Source organism: Erythrolamprus reginae, chromosome 2 (genome assembly GCF_031021105.1).
Source record: "Erythrolamprus reginae isolate rEryReg1 chromosome 2, rEryReg1.hap1, whole genome shotgun sequence".
Taxonomy (NCBI): Eukaryota; Metazoa; Chordata; class Lepidosauria; order Squamata; family Dipsadidae; genus Erythrolamprus; species Erythrolamprus reginae.
This window is the reverse complement of record NC_091951.1, coordinates 145,352,257-145,365,689: the sequence shown is the minus strand read 5'-3', so window position 1 is coordinate 145,365,689 and position 13,433 is coordinate 145,352,257. Positions and strand designations below refer to the sequence as shown.

Sequence of the window (13,433 nt, the reverse complement as noted above, 5' to 3'; positions counted from 1 at the left end):
ATATAGTAAGTATATTAAAAAAAACACTTCTCAGAAAACACCAATCTTGAACATATTTCACCATAAGGAAATAGCTTTTCTGATAAGAATTTGTGTACAGTTGACAACAAGGAGAATATTTTAGAAATATTTTCAGAAAAAGAAAGAAAAATATTCTATAATGTTAGGGCAATCACTAAAAAGTTCTACTCCAAACCTAGGTTTCCTCTTGGACAAACACAGTGAAAAGACTTTTCCTGTGTATTTTACATTCATGTAAAGCCTATACAATTTTTGTTAAAAAAAAAAGTATCAATAGTTATTAGATACTTAAATAATATTTTCTATCTTGTTATGTCCGTACCCAAAACCAGAAATATTGTTCACCAAGAGCCATTGGGGGGGGGGGGGGCTCATCTTGTGTTAATCATATCCATCATTATGATCCACGCAAAGCAGGGGTGAAGTCCAGGAGGTTTTGACAGGTTCTGGAGAACTGGTAGCTGAAACTTTGAGTAATTCAGAAAACCGGCAAATACTTCTGGCTGGCCCCAGAGTGGGGAGGGAATGGAGTTTTACAGTATATTCCCCTGCCATGCCTACAAAGCCACGCCCACAGAACTGGTAGTAAAAAGCAATTGGATTTCACCACTGATGCAAAGGGACAAAATTCTAATAATGAGAGAATTATCAGTCATGTAGTACCAATGTATCATATAGGCCCGATGTAGCTAAATATACTGCTCAACAAAATAAAGGGAACACTCAAGTAACACATCCTAGATCTGAGTGAATGAAATATTCTCATTGAATATTTTGTTGAATGTGCACAACAGCATGTGAAATTGTTTGTCAATCACTGTTGCTTTCTAAGTGGACAGTTTGATTTCACAGTAGTTTGATTTACTTGGAGTTATATTGTGTTGTTTAAGTGTTCCGTTTATTTTTTTTTAACATTGTACTTTAGCTCTATATGAAGAGAGGTTTGTATACAGATACCTGAATAAACACACTGCATACTTCATGTAATAAGGTAAGTTTTCCTTTCTTTATACTCACCGTCATTTTCTTGAATTTGGAAAAATTCTTACAATGAGTACAAACAGATACTTTACCTCCTGATTACAGGGAACAATACCTGAAATTATTCCCTTATTTCTCAACCACATTAAAGCAACACAAAATGCTTCTGTTAGGAATGCCACCATTCTTATCCAGTTTAGATTGTGCAAAAAAGCAGAAGCAGAAGAAGAAGAAGAAGAAGAAGAAGAAGAAGAAGAAGAAGAAGAAGAAGAAGAAGAAGAAGAAGAAGAAGAAGAAGAAAGTTGTTTCAGGATGTATAGAGGCATATTGAAATGTACCTATGTATAGAGTGGGTTTACAGTACCCATGTTATTGTATATATGTTCAAGTAAAGGAAAGGAATGCTTTGTTGCTTTTTTTGTCAAACTGGGCATAGCAGTACTCCTTTAGTAATGATCCCCAGTTCTGCAGTGCAAGTTATGCATATTATTGCAAATTTCCAGATTTACTTTTCAATGAATATAACGTTGGTATGTTGTGTATCTGAAAGAATGGAAATCCATCTACAGCTGCATACACAACAAGCAAAAATCTTGCTCTCTTTCTGTAATTAATAAGCCACAAAGAACAAGCAATAACTGTTTATTCTTGGTTTTTTAAAATTCATCTTTCTGAGCATTTTGGAGCTCTTGATGCGATGTATCTTTCCAAGACAAAGTCGGTGATGACAGGACAATCCAGGAAACTGCCTCTGCGCCCGCCCACCCCCCCTCCCAAAAAATAATGAATGTTTCTGTGGCTGAACATTAAATCTTTGATGAATTAGGCCAGGGCTTTGGTGACGTCTATGCTGAACTGATATGACAGTTTTATATGGATTATGATTATTTATGTTTGTGAAAAATAGAGAACTCGAGCCAGCAAGTTACTGTCGAAGCTTGGAGACCACCAGCATCGGCGCTTCTTGTGAAGGCCTTTTATATTAGGAAAGTAAGATCATTCCGAGATTTCGACCATGTGTAACATTTTCATTTTTACTAACTGCAGCCCAGGGTCCTTCAGTGAATGTCTGAAGGTCAGGATGTGCCTTTAGAGACGCCTGCTGTCACAGCACACCCTAGTAGCCTGAGCTTGTTGAGTTGTTCTCTCCCCCACCTTCTCTCCCCATGTTAGATTTGGCCTGAAAACATTTCACTCTGTTCCCTCACTTCAGCTTGAACTCAACATATTTACAAAGCCTAAGCATACTTGCTAGCCTCCCAAAGCATCTCCCATCATACCCTGCTGCCAGCATATAAATTGCAAGACTATACACAGAACAGGATGCGTCCTGTCTCTTCTCGGCCTATAAATATTAAGCCCCATAAAGTCTTATTACAGTGGTAGCTTTACATGGGTTCTCGCAAGCAAGATGAAATCTACCGAGTCAAAGTGGCAGACAACTCTCTTCCAGGGTTTCTGATCCTGCTTAATACCAAGACGTACAGAGAGGCTATAAATGTTTGAAATACTGCAAAGAGAGAAAGGTTTTTCAGTAAGAGTTCAAAATGACGGTGTTGCTGCAAGAAAGGCAACACCATCAAAGTATTGGCACAGTACCCTCAGCAGCGTTGTAAAAATAAATAAATCCTACAATGACATGGAAATATATAATCATCTTGAAGATATTTGAAATGAAAGCCAAGACTGCTTTACAGATACGTAGCAATTGTGATGCAAACCTAGGTTGCACAAAGGAAAGCATTAAAACATTGAAGAAGGGAATCCTGCAATGTGTGTTTTTCTTCAGTGTCCTCACACAGAACAGCCCATCCTATCCCTTTCTTCCACCCACCTGTTTTTTTCCTACGTTTTTACTTTATTTTCTTCATTTTTACTTTATTTTGTTTGCTGGCCATCTCACCCTGAGACAACTCTGGGCGGCTTACAAGCTATGATGCCATTAAAAAATAAATATTTCAAAAGACAAAAAAAATAGAATTATAATCAAGGCTAAAGGAGGACCTCCACATTGTGTGCTGGGTCTCTCTGGGGTCTCCAGCACCAACAATGGCCTAGTCCTAGAACCAGAAATCTAACAAATCTGAAGCCATTCTATCTTGATGTCTTGCTGATACTATCCAGATCCTCACCTCCTCCAAACACTGGGATAGGCCAGGGCATTAGATGTATCATCCACCATCATCAGTGTGCTGATGATATCTCACTCCATGGCAGGGGTGGGCTGCTGCCCGGATGGTGGGGGGGGGGGGTACAGTGGGGTAGCGAAAATGGAGCTCCAGCCCAGAGTATCCAATTTGAACTGAAAGAAAATGCAGAGCGTCCTGCATAAGCTATGCCCACAGTGTGGCAGTTAAAATTTTGGTAGCCATTCACTGCTCCATGGTGAGAATCTTATGGTGGTTTCACATGACATTTTATAAAGCAAATGTTGATTTAGGAAATCTTGCAGCTTCCCTTCATTTATTTTGCACATCTTTTTTTAAGCAAGTGAAAAACTATCAAAAGAAAGATGAAAAAGATGCCACAGTTGAATAACTGAAAACCATCCTGGCCCTTGAGAGCCAAGGAAACCCCCCTCCTTTAAGGAGGGGGAGAGAATGAGGAAGAAAACTACTGTAGAAAGATTTCATATAGAAACTGCTGCAGATATTCATACAGATAATGGCTAAAGTAATGAAAAAGAGTTCAGAAATCTGGGTTATTTTAAAATAACTCTTTGATATAATCAACAATTTGAGAGGACAGAGCAAATGAAAAGCTGTAAGTCTTTGAAGTGTTTCAAAAAATCACGACATCCAAATTGACTGCCAGTAGACCCACATCCTAACAAGTAGGATATACCATAGCCAAACACAACCAATATTAATTGCTATCTTATAGATTAATATCTTAATGTCAGACATACATATACAGACACATGTATACATGTGTATGTATATCTATATATCTATTGGCATCTATATCATATTTCTAAAGTATAAGGTTGTGACCAGGAAGATAAATTGCTTTCAAGTTAATATCATCAATTACATATTGCAACATGTATTACCCAATTTAGACCACCCAATGAGTTCCCACTTAAAGAAGTAAAATTTGAATTCAGTCCTGATTCCTGAATCAGCTCTGCATAAACTGTTTGAGGTTTATATTAACTTTTGTCTGGGATAAATTCTCTCTTGCAGTATCGGATTTTTACAGAGGTTGATTACAGTCCTCTTTGTTTTAAGAAATAAAGCTGTCTCAGCTTCAGAGTATTTAATTTCTCCATCTTTTCTCAGTCATCCAATTTGGAGGTGAGTTATTGTAAAGTCACCAGCTTATTGTGGACAGGAAGAGCTGTGAAAGCATTTTCGGGCTCATCTACATCCCTGCCCTGCTGCTTCTAAAAAGCCTGGGAAGAGACACTTGACACATAAAATTTCAATTATATGCAAACATTTTGGTTTTATCTCAAAACATCAGTATAATAAAATTTATTTATTTATTTATTTATTTATTTATTTATTTATTTGTTTATTTATTTATTTATTTTGTCCAATACACAATGAGGTTTTTAGTGAGTATACACATAGTAAGATACATGATGAAGGTTATAGAGGAGATACTCATAGTAAAATATATCTAAGAAAGAATAGAAAAGAAGATATAGTAATAGAACATATCAATGAAAGAATAGAAGAAGAGATATAGGAATTGAAGAAAGGTATAGGAGATATAGGAGAGCAATAGGACAGCAGACGGAAGGCATTCTAGTACACTTGTACTCGCCCCTTACTGACCTCTTAGGAATCTGGATAGGTCAACCATAGATTTTCCTAGCAATAAACCCCATGTGGAAAATTTTGTTTCTTACATCAAAAATTCAAGAATGAAAGAGTGTCCAGGGTTAAAGAAAATACATATTATAGCTATATACTGGGGTGTGCAGCTTTTTTGGATCAAGAAGCCACACTGGACCTTTGTGATAACTGCTAAGGGAGGGCATTCTCCAAAAAGCATGAATTGAAATTACATCAAATTTCAGTTTAATATTATACACAATTAAATATAATTGAAATCAATTAAAGAGTTAAAATAATTGTTTCCATGCGTTTAGTATAGGTATCCTTTTTAGTGACCTTCTCAGACAGCAACAGTTACAAGAGTGATGAAAAAGTAACTTTGCGACCAATGGCAACATTTATGAAATCATCTCTCTCTGTGACATGTTTGCCATTACACTCAGTTAGAGTCTACTGTCCTGTGACTGACCTATTTCCCCCCCTGCAGAGTGCAGTGATTGTCTAAACCTGGGGTGTCAAACTTGCAGCATCACAGTGGCATCATGTGACATGTCGCCACATAAAGAGCTGATAGATAAATTAGTGAAGATTGGACTTAATCCCTGGATAGTTCAGTGGATTTCAAGCTGGCTGAAGCGTAGACATCAGAGAGTTATTGTTAATGGCGAGTATTCTGAGCAGAGACAGGTTACAAGCGGTGTGCCACAAGGGTCTGTTCTGGGTCCTATTCTTTTTAATATGTTTGTGAGTGACATAGGGGAAGGTTTGGTAGGGAAGGTTTGCCTATTTGCCGATGACTCTAAAGTGTGCAATAGGATTGATATTCCTGGAGGGGTCTGTAATATGGTAAATGATTTAGCGTTACTAGATAAATGGTCAAAGCAATGGAAACTGCAGTTTAATGTTTCCAAATGTAAAATAATGCACTTGGGGAAAAGGAATCCTCAATCTGAGTATTGCATTGGCAGTTCTGTGTTAGCAAAAACTTCAGAAGAGAAGGATTTAGGGGTAGTGATTTCTGACAGTCTCAAAATGGGTGAGCAGTGTGGTCGGGCGGTAGGAAAGGCAAGTAGGATGCTTGGCTGCATAGCTAGAGGTATAACAAGCAGGAAGAGGGAGATTGTGATCCCCTTATATAGAGCGCTGGTGAGACCACATTTGGAGTACTGTGTTCAGTTCTGGAGACCTCACCTACAAAAAGATATTGACAAAATTGAACGGGTCCAAAGACGGGCTACAAGAATGGTGGAAGGTCTTAAGTATAAAACGTATCAGGAAAGACTTAATGAACTCAATCTGTATAGTCTGGAAGACAGAAGGAAAAGGGGGGACATGATCAAAACATTTAAATATGTTAAAGGGTTAAATAGGGTTCAGGAGGGAAGTGTTTTTAATAGGAAAGTGAACACAAGAACAAGGGGACACAATCTGAAGTTAGTTGGGGGAAAGATCAAAGGCAACATGAGAAAATATTATTTTACTGAAAAAGTAGTAGATCCTTGGAACAAACTTCCAGCAGACGTGGTTGGTAAATCCACAGTAACCGAATTTAAACATGCCTGGGATAAACATATATCCATTGTAAGATAAAATACAGGAAATAGTATAAGGGCAGACTAGATGGACCATGAGGTCTTTTTCTGCCGTCAGTCTTCTATGTTTCTATGTTTCTATGACTTTTTTCTTCTTCGCTAAACCCGGTTTGGGCATGGCCAGCACATGACACATCTGGGCCCCAGGTTTGACAGCCCTGGTCTTAACGAAGTATCTCTTCCTGATCTGCTGCTTTTCTTCCTATCTTAATTAATTGAGTAGTGGTGCCCAGCAAAGTTGCAGCTGCTGCCAGAAATTGACAAGAACCAAATCAGTTTCACACTAAAGGCTTTCGTTTGCTTGAAGCCCCCAGCACCCTAAGGTAAACAGAAAGTACTGGTATATTCCTTTTAATGTATATTCCCTATTGCGTGCCCATTTAGTCTCTTAAAATCCCTTCCTCTCCAATGTAAATAAAAATTATTTCCCTTTTTGCTTATTATTCCAGTGCTGAAATGAGTATTCTGATGAGCTGGGGGGGCAGGGGGAAAAGAGACTAAGATTTGCCCTTTTACTTGGCTTACATAGAAACATAGAAGATTAACGGCAGAAAAAGACCTCATGGTCCATCTAGTCTGCCCTTATACTATTTCCTGTATTTTTATCTTAGGATGGATATATGTTTATTCCAGGAATGTTTAAATCCAGACGTGGTTGGATTTACCAACCACGTCTGCTGGAAGTTTGTTCCAAGTATCTACTACTCTTTCAGTAAAAAATTTTTTCTCACATTGCTTCTGATCTTTCTCCCAACTAGCCTCAGATTGTGCCCTCTTGTTCTTGTGTTCACTTTCCTGAACCTTATGTAACCCTTTAACATATTTAAATATTTCGATCATGTCCCCCCTTTCCCTTCTGTCCTCCAGACTATACAGATTGACTTCATCCACCATTTTTGTAGCCCATTTTTGGACCCGTTCAATTTTATCAATATCCTTTTGTAGGTGAGGTCTCCAGAACTGAACATAGTATTCCAAATGTGGTCTCACCAGCGCTCTATACAGCGGGATCACAATCTTCCTCTTCCTGCTTGTTTTACCTCTAGCTATGCAGCCAAGCATTCTACTTACTTTTCCTGCCAGCAGGCCTGGAGGCCGTGAATACTACCATCTGTCCCAGCCGAATTGTGTTGATAGGATAGGTATGTATGTTTTGATTGATTGGATTGTTTTGTGGGTTTATAATGGGATTTTATTATTTTTATTATTTTAATGTGTTTAGCATTAATATTGACTTCTACTATTGTATTGTATTATGTTTTCATATTGTTGTAAGCTGCCCTGAGTCTCATGGGATTGGGCAGCATTAAAGTCAAATAGTCAAATAGACAGACAGACAGACAGATTTTCTCTGTTTTGCTTTTTGGTGACTACTGGAACCATATACTGTAGATGGAAAACAGTCTCAGGAAGTAGATTTTTCTAACAGTGATTCTTCACATTTTTGCTTTTGCTCCTGTGTGGTGAAATTTTCTGCCTTTGTCCACTCCCAAATGGAAATTTCTTGAGCTATTTAGGAATGGGAAGCACCACCAGTGATGAGTATACATATTTAAAACCTGCCCTTAGCTGCAAACTGAAAATATACATTGCAGGCTCATTTTTCTGTAGAAACTATGGTTGGGCAGACCATTTTGTTAAAAACTCTGATGGTTGAAAAACCCATTATATTTCCTTTGCAGATTTAAAGTCTAAATATTCACTTCCTCCAGAAGCTGAGTATGAATATTTACAACTAGTACAAAATTGTCCAGATGCTTGTAAGACAACCTGAAATATTTCAGATTTTAAGGGGGGGAACACACTACACACACACACTATTCCCTGTGGTTGAAAATTTGTGCACTGTTTATGTAAAACTAGTGTACTGCTGTTTCTGAATCTCTTGTGAGAGATTTCACACTTGGAAAAACAAATTTTCTCTTGGGCTACCTTCTCGCAGCTTAGCGTTTATTTATTATTTTCCCTATTTCTAAACCACTGAGTCATTTGTTCATTATATAAATTAAACAACACCAATTTAAATCCCCACAGTGCTACTGAAAAAGTAATAAAAAGAGAAAGAAAATACATGATCCCACCCCCCACCTCTCTCCGGCAACTTTCTCACGTCTCTCTCACCGAAGGTATCAAGTCCAAAGGAAAGTGGTGATAGAAGAAGTTGCTATATTTCTTTTTTCCCTTTTGTTCTGCCTTGCAATCAGGATACAGTTATTTTATAGAGGGCATTCCTTTATGTAAATTGCTGCCCATGTAAATTGCTAGGACATAAACATTTGGATTCAACCTCTATTGAAAGAACTGTCCAGTACTGATACTCTGTTAAAAAAACCTATAAAAAGGAAAAACAGAGGATGATCTGAAATCAACAAGCTATAATTAGTGTACAGATATTATTATTATTATTATTATTATTATTATTATTATTATTATTATTAATTAAATTTATATGCCGCCCCTCTCCGTAGACTCGGGGCGGCTCACAACAATAGTGGCAAAACAATGTAATACAAATCTAATAATTTAAATTAAACTAAAAACCCATAATTTAAAAACATGCACACAACACACCATACATAAACAATATAAGTCTGGGGAAGTTATTTCAGTTTCCCCATGCCTGATGGCAGAGGTGGATTTTAAGGAGTTTACGAAAGGCAAGGAGGGTGGGGGCAATTCTAATCTCAGGGGGGAGCTGTTTCCAGAGGGTCGGGGCCGCCACAGAGAAGGCTCTTCCCCTGGGACCCGCATGCTGGTCCAGGCACAGTTTACCTTCTTACAGAATTGTCCCCATTACAGTCAAGTTAAATATACACCTATTTCAACTGAATTACTTAGCATAAATGTATATATCTCTATTTACATATTAATTATTGTTTACACCCATGCCAAAATTAAATTGTATACTGTAATTGATTGCATTTAACTATGTCTAATTGGAGTTATAACATTTAGGTAATTTAGACCGTGTTTATTTTTTTAAACACTGCTTTCTCTGATCATTCCAGCTCCTTCTATTAAGTGGAAACCATTACAGTAGAAATAGAGATGTTTCATTCATTCAGTTGATTCTAATGTCTCCATGTTCATCTTTGCATAAATTCAAGTACAAGTAAATATGTTTTCTAAGATGTGTACAAAGTAACAATAGAGTTATGATAAAACCACAAAAGTTGGCAGAGAAAAATCAGAAGGGAGGGAGGGAGGGACAGAGAGAGGAGAGAACTACATGGATGAAACTTATTGCATTCTTTGCATGTTTACTGTAGCATGTTTGGGTTCCTGGGATTATGCTCAAAAGAATGTTGCTGATAAAATACATAAGTATTTATTCTTTTTAAGCTGATGTTTAGACAGTAAGAGTTTTTCTGGATTGTCCAAGGGGTTGAAATACAGGCAGGCCAGAAGTCTATCCTCCGCTGACAATAGTTCTAGAAAATGGCCAATCTGTTTAATTATTATAATGTGCTTGTGTTTAGAGGGGCTGAAAACTCAACATTTTCAACTTAAAATATTTTTACTACATGAAAAAAATAGGCTGTAGGTGTGATTTAAAATACTGTTAAAACTGTTATGCTTGTAATCATGGTTATCCTCTTTCCTTATTAGATAATAACTGAGTGTGGAAAATTAAATTCTCTAGGGCAGCCTTAATAAAGCAATTTGGTAAATTTACTGATGTTCCATATGATGGTTGCAGGCTGTTTTTTCAAAGTTGAAGAATTTTCTTCTGTTAAAATTTTGTACAAAATGCCTATTGAATGCTTCTTTCTCCAATTACTTTTTGTTTGAATTTTCAATTACTTGGATTCTGAAAATTAGCCACATGGGGTGATCCCTTTGCAAACAACAAAGAATCTTAAAACTTCTTGCTAGATTCCAATAAGTCTACTTGGATCCTCCTTTTTTCTTTTAACCTATGGTGATTCCTCTGGCTTTCAACCCTTGCTCATTTGACACTCAATTGTTCCATCACTAAAATAATCACCAAATATTTGTGTTAGAGGTTATAGAATATTTTTATAGCTAAATAGTAAACCATACCTCCATGATTTCTCTTGTGGAATTTGACTTTATGGAGCAATTCCTGATATATTCACCTGTTTGGTTCTTTGGTTTAGAATTATGCTTCTTTAGACCTGTTCCAAGATTATATTAAAGTCACCTTTCCTTGTTCGATGTTTCAATCTCTTTATCAATCTTAGATTTTCATATAATAGAACAGATCTCTAAAAAGAAGGCATGAAAAGTCCAAAGAAGAAGAATTTAAGAAATGAAGCAGCTGAATCTTGATCACTTTCAAAAGTATGTAAAGTTGATAATTAAATTTTTAAAAAATCAAATAATAAAAATATGAAGAATGTTTCTGGCTGTAGTCAATAAAGAAGGTTATTATTCTCCTGTTAATATTAGTGCAGAGTTGAGGGGAATCATATAATAGCTGCATTAGCCATTTCCAGGAAAGATGGAAGAGTTGTATGGAACTTTTAAGCAAGGCAGCTCCCTGACCAAGGGAAAACTTTCGGCTTTGACATGACTTGAATAGAGGTTACCTAATTTCTCCCTACGGACAGATTTTTGTAAAATAATAATAATAATAATAATCTGTAACTTTCTGAGGTTAACAAATCGCCCTAAGGACACCTGAGGGGAATCCCTGTTCCCCCATGAATTCTAGCTGCTGCAGACTCAGCTAAGGAAATTCCTTTGTAGATTGTGTTTAGTGAAACAGAGTTGCATATTATTTAAAGCCTCTTTGAGCATTAACAATTGAACATTCTATAATAATGATGATGATAATAATAATAATAATAATAATAATAATAATAATAATAACTACTGTGGGACTTCTGACTTCAGACTGACCAAATTCTGAAGCATAACACACCAGACATTGTGATCGTGGAGAAAAAGAATGTATGGATCATCGACATCGCAATCCCAGGAGACAGCAGAATTGAGGACAAGCAGCTAGAGAAATTAGTGAAATACGAAGATCTAAAAATCGAGCTGCAACGACTCTGGCATAAGCCAGTGAAAGTGGTCCCAGTGGTACTTGGCACGCTGGGCGCAGTACCAAAGGACCTCAGCGGACATTTGAAAACCATTGGAATTGACAAAATCTCCATCTGTCAATTGCAAAAGGCCACTTTACTGGGATCAACAAACATAATTCGCCGCTACATCACGCAGTCCTAGGTGCTTGGGAAGCGCCTGACTGGTGATGAAATACAAAATCCAGCATAGTGATCTCGTTTGCTGTGTTGTACTGACATAATAATAATAATAATAATAATAATAATAATAATAATAATAATAACAACAACTTAAATCTATCTTTCTTTTTTGCAGAGTTTACAACCTCTCTTCTTTGGGGGGGGGGGGAAGAATTATGCGCCATCCTTTGATATCATAAAGTCCCTATGCTCCAAGAACATGGTCTTTATGAAAGGTGTCAAACAATTTTTTTTAAAAAAAATTGCTAAGGTCATAATTTGACAATTTCTAACCCTCATGCATGCTCATTAAAATCAACAACAGCATTTTGAATCAAGTGAAATGCAGAATGTGCACCAGTAGTGAAAGTCAGTAAGCAAACTACCATTGAGGTTGCTAATTGAGGAAAAGATTCTTATAGCTCGTTATAGACAAGAGCTCGGGGGTGGGTGGGTGGGGGGTGTCCATAGCAAAATCAACTTTAAAAATAATAATCCCGAAACTACCCCTTGGCCCTTTCCTGTTGTTGCCAATTGGTATTCCAAAAATCTATTTAGGAATATGGATATTTTTTAAAAAAAAAATGTCATTAATGGCGTAGAAAAACATAAACATGCACACATAATACAGACACCATTAAAATTCACTGAATTATACACTGTTAAAACAAAGGCAGCTTGAAGATGCCAAATTTAAAATTATATCATTTTTTTAAAAAATCTGGCCCAGATAAATATGGTACTTTAAAATTACATGATGGAGCAGTGCTGCCCTGCGAGAAATTGAAAACAATATATTGCAGAGGCCAGGGGATTAAGGATTTACACTCCACTAAGCTTGACTAATCCACGTACAGAAAACATACAACAGAGAACAGCACAAAGTCAAATTGCATCCTAAGTATACAGACAGGGCTGTCTTCAAATAAAGGACTCTAACAGGAAAGAGGATATAGGGTTCCTTAGAAAAAGAACCTACCCTATAATAATCCCTTCTTCTCTTAATATAAACTTGTTTGTTCTTCTCTGTCCAATAAATCAGACAAATTTGTGAACGCAGAACTGATTTTTCTCTTTTTGCTCACAACAATTAAGTAAGCACTTTTTGTCTTAGAGCAAATATTCACAATTAAATGCAAATCTCCAAATATGGATACAAAAATAAAACATTGAAAATGACAGAGATTTTTCTCCCTTTCCACTATTAGCAATAAGACCACTTTGATGCTACCCCTTAGTAACAAATGACTTTTAATTAATACTAAACACAACTGTTAGAACAATTGCATACAAGCTGGTACCGTGAACAGAGCTTGCGGCTGCAAGGACTTAAAATCCTCAAGAACAAGAGTCATATAATCTATTTTGTCCATCTAAAGTGGTTCTTCTAGCTCTAAGTGGTAATCAATCTGCTGGAGATGGAAGACACACACTATTTGCAATCATTTGCATCTGCAGTCTACAATTATAATGTACCACTGATAGAGATGGAAGACACACAATATTTGCAATTATTTGCATCTGCAGTCCACAATTATAATGTACCACTGATAGAGATGGAAGATATACAATATTTGCAATCGTTCTCTGTGCATCTGCAGTCCACAATTATAATGTACCACTGAACTATGACACTTCTATAGGTCAATGAACCAAAAAATCTGTACATGCCTTTAAATACCTGCAATAGTTGGATTTCAAATGGCACTGGTAGTGAGAACAAGTACAAATAGAAATTATCTTATTTAATGAAAAACTGTCTTTAACAAAGAAAAATAGCACTTTTAAAAAATCAGGACTAAAGTAGTAGCACTTCTACAAATCCTCTGGTAGTCAAA

The 13,433-nt window shown here is 36.6% G+C and overlaps 1 protein-coding gene across 6 annotated transcripts in view; it reads right to left on the bottom strand.

Annotated features, from left to right (window-relative positions):
* The window catches only part of MYOCD (myocardin), a 204,830-nt gene that overhangs the window by 173,229 nt on the left and 18,168 nt on the right, over positions 1–13,433 (bottom strand). The window contains exons 2-3 of one of the 6 annotated variants that reach the window (XM_070739760.1): positions 10,424–10,608; positions 8,501–8,711 (exon numbers count right to left, since the gene is read on the bottom strand). The exons of the other annotated variants lie outside the window; for them this stretch is intronic. The gene's annotated coding sequence lies outside the window, so the exon portion shown is untranslated. The remainder of the gene's footprint in view (positions 1–8,500; positions 8,712–10,423; positions 10,609–13,433) is intronic. 6 annotated transcript variants of the gene reach the window in all.